Raw genomic sequence first — 10,970 nt, 5'->3', positions numbered from 1 at the left:
GCAATCTCTACCAAAATAAGAGATTGTAACAAGAGTTTTGTAAAGTGTGATTTTTTTTTTTTTTTTTGTGTTCTTTGGGAAACCAGGGCTATTTTCTGAGTTTTACTTAAGTAAATATGTCTCAGGGAGGATTTATTTTTTGGGGAAAAAATGCAAAGCATTTACAACGTTATTGCATTGAACTTAGCTTTTTACAACATTATTCAGCGTTGACAGTTTGTGAAAGCATCCCTCTCTGTAGGTTATTTATTTAATATTTTTAACATTATAATTTTTATTTTATACATTTTTATTTCAATTATTACAAATATTAAAATATTTTATAATTTATAAATATTAAAATATTTTATAATTTATAATTACCTGTATTATAGACAGTTAAAATCCTAAAATAAGATCTATGAAATGCAAAGGAATTCAAGTGTCATGAATCCGGTTCGTGGTCTTCCGTGCACTCGCCATCGGAGGTAGCACCACATAGACTGTTGCACGTCACACTGGACTGCATTTCCCATCATCCATTGCACTGATCACACAGTTGTCACCAATCACACACTCACCTGAGAGCTGTTACACACTCTATATAACACACACTCAGATCCTGCTCAAGTTGCCGAGTATTGTTCTGCATTTATGACTCTCTTAGTGTTAGCTGCTTTACAGAGCCATTCCATGTTTCTGTCTCTAGTATTGTTTGTGTATATTGCGTCATCTGTGATAGCAACGGAGTCATCTCCGAGTTTTGTTTAGTTCCTAGTTCTAGTTTAGTCACGTCTTGTTTTGTGCCTGATTTCCTGTTTCCTGATTCTCGCCTTTGTATCTTGGATTAACCCTTTGCCTTGCTGTTTTTGGATTCTGTTTGTACCTCGCCTGGATTATAGTCTTGCCCTGTTGGATTACGTTCGCCGTTGATTGAAGTTTAAATTAAATTAGATTATTTCAATGGAAGATCTGAACTATTGGAGATTGCCAAAGGTGTTCCTCAAGGATCTGTATTGAGACCCCTTTCATTTACTATTTACATAAGTAGTCTTGATTATGACAATACTAATTTCTACAATGCTAATTTTCACTTTTATGGAGATGACACTGTCTTGTATTGTGGTGCTTCTTCAGGATAGCATGCCCTGCATAAGTTTCAATCAACTTTTGATGTCATTCAGTCACGGCTTTATAATTTAAAACTTGTTTTGAATGCTGATAAAACCAAGTGTATGTTATTTTTAAGTTTAAAGAAAATGAAAAATAAACTAATTTCTCTCAAGACCTTACAAGGTAATGTGATTGAGTTAGTAAAAGAGTGTAAATACCTTGGCTTCATTGCTGATGATGCACATCTCTTAGCTCTCATTACTCAACTAAAGAACTTAAAAAATTAATCTTGGGTTATATTCTAGAAACAAGTTTTGTTTTCATGTAATGTAAGAAAGAAACTAGTTTCTGCTACCTTTTTTTTATCTGTACTTGATTATGGTGATGTAGCGTATCAATTTACTCCATCTTCTTTCTTCTCTGAATGCTCTTTATCACGGCCCTCTAAAATTCATATCAGATTGTAAACTTTCAACGCATCATTGCACTTTGTATAACAGAGTAACTTGACCTTCTTTGTCCACTAAGGTAAATGCACTGTTATTTAATCATTTACAAAACCAGTTTGGGGTTGTGGCCTATATATATATATATATATGTTGTTTATTCAATGGAAAAATATTTGCTTTATTCTGAAGTTGTTATACTCTCTCTGTTCCCTTTGCTCCAACTGAACCGGGTAAAAAGGCTTATATGTATGCTGCTCCGTCTGACTGGAATCTTCTACAATCGAAATTGAAATGACAAAATTTGGTGTCTTTGGAACATTTTAAAACTATTATTCGGTAATTGGAAGATGGCTCAATGATGTGTAATTGTTTTAAGTGTTTTTAGTTTGTTTTTGTTTTGTAAATCTGTGATGAAACAAACTCATTGTATTGCTGTCGATTTTGAACAGGACACACCAGTGAAAGAGATTTTTTAATCTCAGAGAGGCTATCCTGGTTAAATAAAGGTTAAATTAATAAATAAAGAAAACATACCTGCATTGTATAAAAATACTTGAAAATAGAGCTTTTTCAAATAAAACATTGCCATTTTAGCATTGCAATCTAACTTCATTATATAGTTAACTCTTGTCTAAACGCCAGTGTGGCTTTACGGTGTTCCCTTGGAAAAATATAATTAAAGTATGGTTTGCTTTGATCTACACTACATGGTGGGACACCCAAACACCACATCTGTATGTGCTTAAAAATTCAAAACCACATGCATTAACTTAGTCCTTCCTAACAGCTTCTACATCCAGTTGGTCTCAGTGGGCTTCAGGGGCCGGATTCACACAAATCTTATGAAGAAATAAGTTAAGAAATTTTTGACTTTAATATTTATTTTGTAGTATATGTCAGTGTTTTGGACTTGTTTTTCCTTGTTCTACCCCTGTCTTAGTTCCTGGTTTTCCTTATATGGTCACTTTCCTGTTCTTGTTTAGTTTGATTGCCTTATCCTATGCACCTGTGTTTAGTTAATTATCTCGTTGGTCTCCATTCATTTATACCCTGGTTCTGGTTGACCTAATTAATGCCGCCTAACAATCCTTTAACGGATTTGAATATTAGAAGCGTATTATGTGTACGCCAGGTTAAAGAGATGGGTCTTTAATCTAGATATAAACTCACAGAGCGTGTCTGCCTGCCGAACAGTGTTAGGTAGATTGTTCCAGAGTTCGGGCGCTAAATAGGAAATGGATCTTGCCGCCCGCTGTTGATTTAGATTTTTTAGGTATTATCAAATGGGCAGAGTTTTGAGAACGCAGTGGACGTGGAGGACTATAATGCGATAAGAGCTCGCTCAAGTACTGAGTAGCTAAACCATTCAGGGCTTTAAGTAATTAACAAGATTTTAAAATCTATACGATGTTTAATAGGGAGCCAGTGCAGTGTTGACAGAACCGGGCTAATGTGGTCATACTTCCTGGTTCTAGTAAGGACTCTAGCTGCTGCATTTTGGACCATCTGGAGTTTGTTTATTAAGCATGCAGAACAACTGCCCAATAAAGCATTACAATAATCTAACCTTGAGGTCATAAATGCATGAATTAACATTTCTGCATTTGACTTTGAGAGCATAGGTCTTAATTTAGATATATTTTTAAGATGAAAAAATTTAGTTTTACAAATGCTAGAAATGTGGCTGTCAAAACAAAAGATTGCTATCAAATAGCACACCTAGGTTCCTAACTGATGATGAAGAATTTACAGAGCAGCCATCAAGTGTTAGACATTGGTCTAAGTTATTCCATGTGGAGGTTTTAGGTCCGATAATTAACACCTGTTTTTTCAGAATTTAGCAGTAAGAAATTACTCTTCATCCAGTTTTTTATATCGACTATGCGTTCTGTTAGTTTCTCAATTTGGTGTGTTTCATCAGGCTGCAAAGAAATATAGAGCTGAGTATCATCAGCATAACAGAGAAAGCTAACACTGTGTTTCCTGATGATATTTCCCAAGGGTAACATGTAAAGCGTGAAAAGTAACGGCCCTAGTACTGAGTCTTGAGGTACTCCATACTGCACTTGTGATCAATATGATACCTCTTCATTCACTGCTACAAATTGATGGCGGTCAGATAAGTACGATTTGAACCATGCTTATGGACTTCCATTAATGCCAACAAAGTTTTCTAGTCTATTCAAAAGAATGTTGTGGTCAATAGTGTCGAACGCAGCGCTAAGATCCAGTAGCACTAATAGAGAGACACAACCACGATTAGATGATAAGAGCAGGTCATTTGTAACTCTAATGAGAGCAGTCTCAGTACTATGAAATGGTCTAAATCCTAACTGGAAATCCTCACAGATAGCATTTTTCTCTAAGAAGGAATATAATTGTGGGGATACTACCTTTTCTGGTATCTTTGACAGAAAAGGGAGATTCGAGATCGTGCTGTAATTAACTAGATCTTTGGGGTCAAGTTGTGTGTTTTTTTTAATGAGAGGCTTAATAACAGCTAATTTGAAGGTTTTGGGGATACAGTATATCCTAATGACAATGACGAATTAACAATAGCCAAAAGAGGATCTATGACTTCTGGAAGCACCTCTTTTAGCAGTTTAGATGGAATAGGGTCTAACATACATGTTGTTGGTTTAGAGGATTTAACAAGTTTATACAATTCTTCCTCTCCTGTAGAAGACAATGAGTGGAATTGTTCCTCAGGGGATCTATTAGTGCACTAACTGATGCGATACTGTAGCTGACGGCTTCATGGTTACAATTTTATCTCTAATTGTATCAATCTTGGAAGTAAAATGGTTCATAAAGTCATTACTGCTGTGCTGTTGGGAAATGTCAACCCCTGCTGATGCTTTATTTTTTGTTATTTTAGCCACTATATTGAATAAATACCTGGGGTTATGTTTGTTTTCTTCTAAACAAGACAAAAAGTAATCAGATGTAGCAGTTTTTAATGCTTTTCTGTAGGATAGGGTACTTTCCTGCCAAGCAATATGAAATACCTTTAGTTTTGTTTTCCTCCAGCTGCTCTCCATTTTCCAGTCTGCTCTCTTTAGGGCGCGAGTGTGCTTATTATACCACGGTGTTGGACTCTTTTCCTTAACCTTCCTTAAAAGGATACTCCACCCCAAAATGCAAATTTTGTCATTAATCACTTATCCCCATGTCGTTCCAAACCCGTAAAAGCTTCGTTCGTCCTCGGAACACAATTTAAGATATTTTGGATGAAATCCGGGAGGCTTGTGACTGTCCCATTGACTGCCAAGTAAATTACACTGTCAAGGCCCAGAAAAGTATAAAAAACATAGTCAAAATAGTCCATCTGCCATCAGTGGTTCAATCTGAATTTTATGAAGCGACGAGAATACTTTTTGTATTACTTATTGTATTACTTATTAATACTTATTTTTGTAGTCACAGTCTCTATAGTGTGATATCTGTGTGATATAGTGTCTGTCTGCTTCCTGACCTGGGCTCCAGTTAATCAAGTACGAACTCTAAGACTATGTGTCATATTTCTAGAGAGAAGAGCGGCACTACCCCAGGAGGGATGAAGACCATCTCTTTTCAACAGGTCAGGTCTGCCACAAAAACTCGTCCAATTGTCTATAAAACCTGTTATTCTGTGGGCACCACTTAGACATCCAGCCATTGAGTGACGACAGTCTGCTACCGTATCTCCTCACCCCGGTAAGCAGGGAGGGGACCAAAGGATATTACAGTGTCTGACATCGCATTTGCAAGTTCACACACCTCTTTAACATTATTTTTATTGATCTCCGACTGGCGAAGTCGAACATCATTAGTGCCGACGTGGATAACAATCTTACTGAATTTGTTTAGCATTAGCCAGCACTTTTAAATTTGCCAAGATGTCAGGCGCTCTGGCTCCCAGTAAACATTGGACTATGGTGGCTGGTGTCTCTATTTTCACGTTCCGTACAATAGAATCGCCAATAACTAGAGCACTTTCATCAGGTTTCTCAGTGGGTGCGTCACTGAGTGGGGAGAACCTGTTTGATGTTCTGATCGGAACGGAAGAGCGGTGTTTTGATCAGCGACTATGCCACCTCACAGTCACCCAGTCGCCCTACTGCGGAGGCTCTGTAAACCAGAACCAAAAAATGTACAGGACTCCTTGAGCTAGTTGCATCCAAAGCAGTATCTACAGTCCTCACATTCTTACAATCCTCAACTAAAGTTTGGATGCGTGTCTTTAGTTCTAAAATCTTCTCTGTCAGCCTAACTATTTCCCTGCATTTATCACATGTGAATCCCTCATCGCCGACAGAGAGAGATAAACTGTACATGTGGCAAGCGGTGCAAACAACAATAGCAGGAGAAGAAGCCTTTACTCACCATGGTTGATGAATGAATTCACTTACCACTGTTGTTTGATGAACTCGTGAAAAACGGAGCCAGAGAGAAATTAAATGGAGCGAGAAAAAAGAAAATAATAGGCGCGAATAGAAACACGAATGGAACCGCGAATGACAAGCTAACCGGCTAACGAATGCTAATGCGTGCGGTTTTTGATTAAAAGTGAACGATCAAATTTGTTAATTAGTTTGATAGATAATATCAGAAATATGGTGGGAATTAAGTTATATTTTATCACTTTAAACAGCAGAAGGTGAAAGTAAGATAGAGATTCTACAGAAAAGTGAAGCTACACGGAGCTACAATCGAACCATGGTAACCAAGGTTCCCTGAGAGGGAACAAGACGCTGTGTCCCCTTGCCATGCCTTCGGCCTGCCTGTTTATGTCTCCTTCAGACAACTGAACTGGGGACTTAGTCAGCAGGTGCCCTTTAATACTTCCGGGTACCCGCCTATGATGTCACGGGCCATGTGGACCAATAGATTGGCGTTGTTTCACACGTGCTTCAGACACTGGTCACAATGACAGCGTTCCCCAATGTGTCCACTAGAGGGACGCAGCGTCTTGTTCCCTCTCGGGGGACCATGGTTACATGGGTACCCCGAGACATTTTATTGGAGTCCTGGGTCATGCTCCCTCATAAGGTTTATTTATTTGTTTGGTTATATGTTTATTTTTGTAATATGGTCTTTTGTGTTACCAAAGTTGGCTGATAACGTAACTGCAATAAAGTAATAGCCTAGTTTACAATTACTTGTTTACATAGGATATATAATGTATTTTATATTATTTAGGCACTTGTAGGCTATGGAATGTTCTAATTCAACATGCCATGGGAAGTCAAACATTTTTCTTATATATTGATATTTCTTTCTCCTTAACAGTTCATCAGGCTCTTGATGGTTTAATCTAGGCCTATGCCATATCTTGGAATTTTTGAAGGCCAGATTTTTCCTTCACTCATCATTAGAACATATTTTACACATGGCTCTCGATTCTGACTTGTACTTGTTACTTCCTAACTATAGCATTTGTTATAATAAGGCTAGCCTATTAATCCTTACCAGGCCAATAATTACTTTTTTTTAAATTAATCTATATAGCATTTGTTATGAAAAACAACAGCCTGCACTTTTAGAAACAAAAGTGAGCATAATTAATTGACCAATTTGAGTATTAATACATATTATATGGTAGAAATGTTTGAGCTCATATTGGGGAATTTGACTTGGTGCACACTTTGTAAAGTTATTGAGATCACTTCTGAAATTTAGAGGAGACATATGTGAGAGCTCCCGAGTCTTTGGTGTAGGAGAAAAATCTGAGCACAGAGTGTGAGGTTGTTGAGATCTCTTCTAAACTTCTGAGGAGACAAATGTGAGAGATCCAGAGTCTCTAGCTACTGAGAAAAATCTGAGCACAGTGTGTGATGTTGTGGAGATCTCTCTTAAAGCTTTAAAGGAGACTGTTGTGAGAGTGTTAGAGTGTTTGTCTCAGGAGACAAGTTTGAGAAGCAGGAGACTCAAGCAAAAGTTTCCATTCAGTCTTAAAGTAAACTCATTTCTGTCTAGGAGAAATATTTGAAATGTTAAAGAGATCTTTTTTTTTTTTCTTCCCTCCCGTTAGCTTCAATGTCATTTATCCACACCATTTCAATCACAGACAATGATTTAACAGAGGGAACCATAACCTATATTTACATACATGCAAAAATGCGCTGTGAATGTTAAACAAAGCAAAAAAAAAAAAAAAAAGAAACAAACAAACACTGGTACACTAGTTTTACATTTGTTAAAAAAACAAAGGTATTGCTCTTATAGTAAACATCTTGCACTTGTAAGTCCTTTCTAGTGTGTTTGGAAAATGTGGTGTATACACAATGCTGGACAGATTGCTGGAGATTGCAGGAAGACAATAAAGAGATATTCTCTGTTTCTTCCACCACATTCTCAGATTTGACTCTCTTGTTTTTTTCTCAAATATTTCTCATGTCTCATTTGTGTCTACTTCTATTTCTCCTAAGGAATTTTACGAGAAACATCTGAAATGCTGTTGATACTAAAATGAGAGATATATGAGAATCTCATCTAAGTCTCCTGAGCTTAGGAAAAGCAAGCACTGAGCAATATTTTTTTCCTATGGGTGAACGCGTGCAGAGATTCGCTCGCCGCTCATGCACAATTAAAAGAACTGTGCTTCAGTCATATTGTGCTGATAACTGGTCCGTTTTGTTACTGGTCCCTTGAAAGCAACTTTGACAATCACTGGCAAAATGCAAAATATTATAGTATTCAAAAAATAATTAAAGTTAAAACAATTAATGTTAAAAACAGAAGAAAAGAAAAACAAAACAAAAACGTTTTTCTCTGGTAACAGAACAATTAGTCAGCAAAATTGCCTAATACCCAAAATCCGTTAATAAGAAGTCTTGTCTGGTACCCAAAACTGTATTAAAGGGGGCACCTGTCATGCCCATTTTTATAAGATGTAATAGTCTCAGGTGTCCCCAGAATGTGTCTGTGATGTTCAGTGTTGGGCAGTAACTAGTTACTGTAATAATATTACTTTTAACTAGTAGTGTAACTAATTACTAATAAGATTTCAGTAATACTATTACAGTTACCATCCATAAAACAGCTTAGTTACTTTTGATGCCTCAACCCAGCTGATTTAAAATCTAACAATCAAATAATTCCTAGATTTATTTTCATAATTTTCACAACTCGCACATGCAGGTGATGTCCCCAGTGCAGCAGGCAAGCTTGGAATATGGAAAAGCTTACATTCAGCAGATAGAAATATTGCATTATACTGATTTTGTCAGGAAAAAGGATGATCTGAACACTGTTGCATGTGGTACATTATATTACTATAATTAAAAATCTTTTGAAAATTAAACAGTTTCTTACAAATTTATGTGATTTGATAAATTACAATTAGCTTCAAGCTACACATGACAATTAATGAGATTAATACAATATCATTAATACAACTTCTACTTGGATGTCACTATCAATCAGTATTGAGTGTTTGTAATAACTTCGCATCTAATGTGGATTTTGGTCAAATGATGAGGCAGAAATATGTTGTTAGTAACATTCTAGAAGAATTTTATGTGGAAGATACACAGTTACAACTTCTGTGGGGCGTGAAGAAAAGTAATGTAACTAGTAGTGTAACTAATTACTGTTGCCAGAAAGTAATAAGTAAAGTAACAATATTACGTTTGAAAGGAGTAACTAGTAATGAGTAATATATTACATTCTTTGAGTAACTAGCCCAACACTAGTGATGTTTCAGTTCAAAAGACCACACAGATCATTTATTATATAATTTTGAAAATGCCTATTTTGAGTGGAAGCGAAAGTGTGTCTGTGTGTTTTGAGTGTCTTTAAATGCAAATTAGCTACTGTTTCTCACCCGCAGAATAGGGCTGTGCCTTTACTATGGAAGCCCGTTTCCGCCACTGAATAAAAAATAAAAAAGCTTATTGCGACTTTTTATCTCACAATTCTGACTTTTTTTCTCATAATTGCGTGATACAAACTCGCAATTGCGAGTTAAAAGGTCATAATTGTGAGATATAAACTTGCAATTCTGAGAAATAAAGTCAGAACTGCGAGATATAAACTCACAATTCTGACTTTTTTTTCTCAGTTACGAGTTTGTTTTGCAATTCTGCCTTTTTTTCTTGCAATTCAAACTTTTTTTTCTCAGAATTGCGAGATATGAAGTCAGAATTGTGAGATATAAACTCGCAATTCTGAGAACATAGTCTTTTTTTCCCCCTCAAAACTTTAACTCGCGAGTTTATATTTCGCAATTCTGACTTTTTTCCTCAGAATTGTGAGATATAAACTCGCAGTTGTTACTTCACATTTGACAGATTCTGCAAACGGCTTGTTCTGAGACACAGCTTATGATTTAAGGGGATTTAAAAAAGGAGCGAATTTTGTATAACAGGTGCCCTTTAACAGTCTTGAAGTTGACTGAGAAAAGCCAGAGAAGAGCAGAAGTAGGAGACAAAGTGATTATGATAAAAAAGAGCAGAGTTTATTGAATAATCTTAGTTGCGTATGTTTCAATGCTCAGACTTCGTCTGACAAACACAAATGTTATACCAAACTGCTTCACAACAACATACCATAAACCTTAAATTTGCATAAACATTCTTATTCCTTATTCATGAAGACAAACAGCCACTGAAACACAGTTATAAGATTAAACATCAATGTAAAAATAATATTAAAATAATATAAATGACTACTCAATTAATGAATTAATGAAATGGCAATATAAATGGTTAAAATGATTATTATAAATGATTGTATGATTTAAATTAAATAGTAAAACTATTAAATTCTAAATTTATGAATAAATGAATATAAAAGAAAGAAACTAAAGCACAACACAAATGAATGGTTGCTCTCTTGAAGCAAAACACACACGTTGCATTTGAGGATCTGTAGATCCTTCAATTCAGACACACAAGACTTAATAATACATTATTTCTGATGAATAAAATGAATACTGACAAATTTGATGTTTGAAAATGCATAGAAAATGTAGAGCAAACTGTAGAAAATATAATCAAGAAAGAAAAAACTTAACGTAATCAAATTAGGAAGGAAATGGGATATTAAAGTTATTTTAGGAATAAATAATTCTCAGATGGATGTTGTTAAAGCATTAATGATTTTGTGCACAAAACTGGTCTTATTAGAATAATTTAAGATGATATTAATGAAGCCATGAATTTACACACTCCAATACAGTAGGTGGCAGAAACTCACCATAGAGCTAAAAGAAGATGATTGTCTTTGTCTAGCGTTTGTGGCTAGAAGGGATACGTCTCCGACTGGAAACTGACAATGAAATTTTATTTTCTACCTATTAGATTGTGTTTTATTACATCTACACCTACCCCAACCCTAAACCTACCCCTTGCAAAAATAGTAATTATTGTTGTACAGTGTGACAAAAATTACGCTGTATTGATGTGTGCATGCCCAGTAGCGCCATACGTATCCCTTCTAGCCTTA

Source organism: Onychostoma macrolepis, chromosome 22, assembly GCF_012432095.1.
Source record: "Onychostoma macrolepis isolate SWU-2019 chromosome 22, ASM1243209v1, whole genome shotgun sequence".
NCBI lineage: Eukaryota > Metazoa > Chordata > Actinopteri > Cypriniformes > Cyprinidae > Onychostoma > Onychostoma macrolepis.
Note: the sequence above shows the minus strand (reverse complement) of the source record.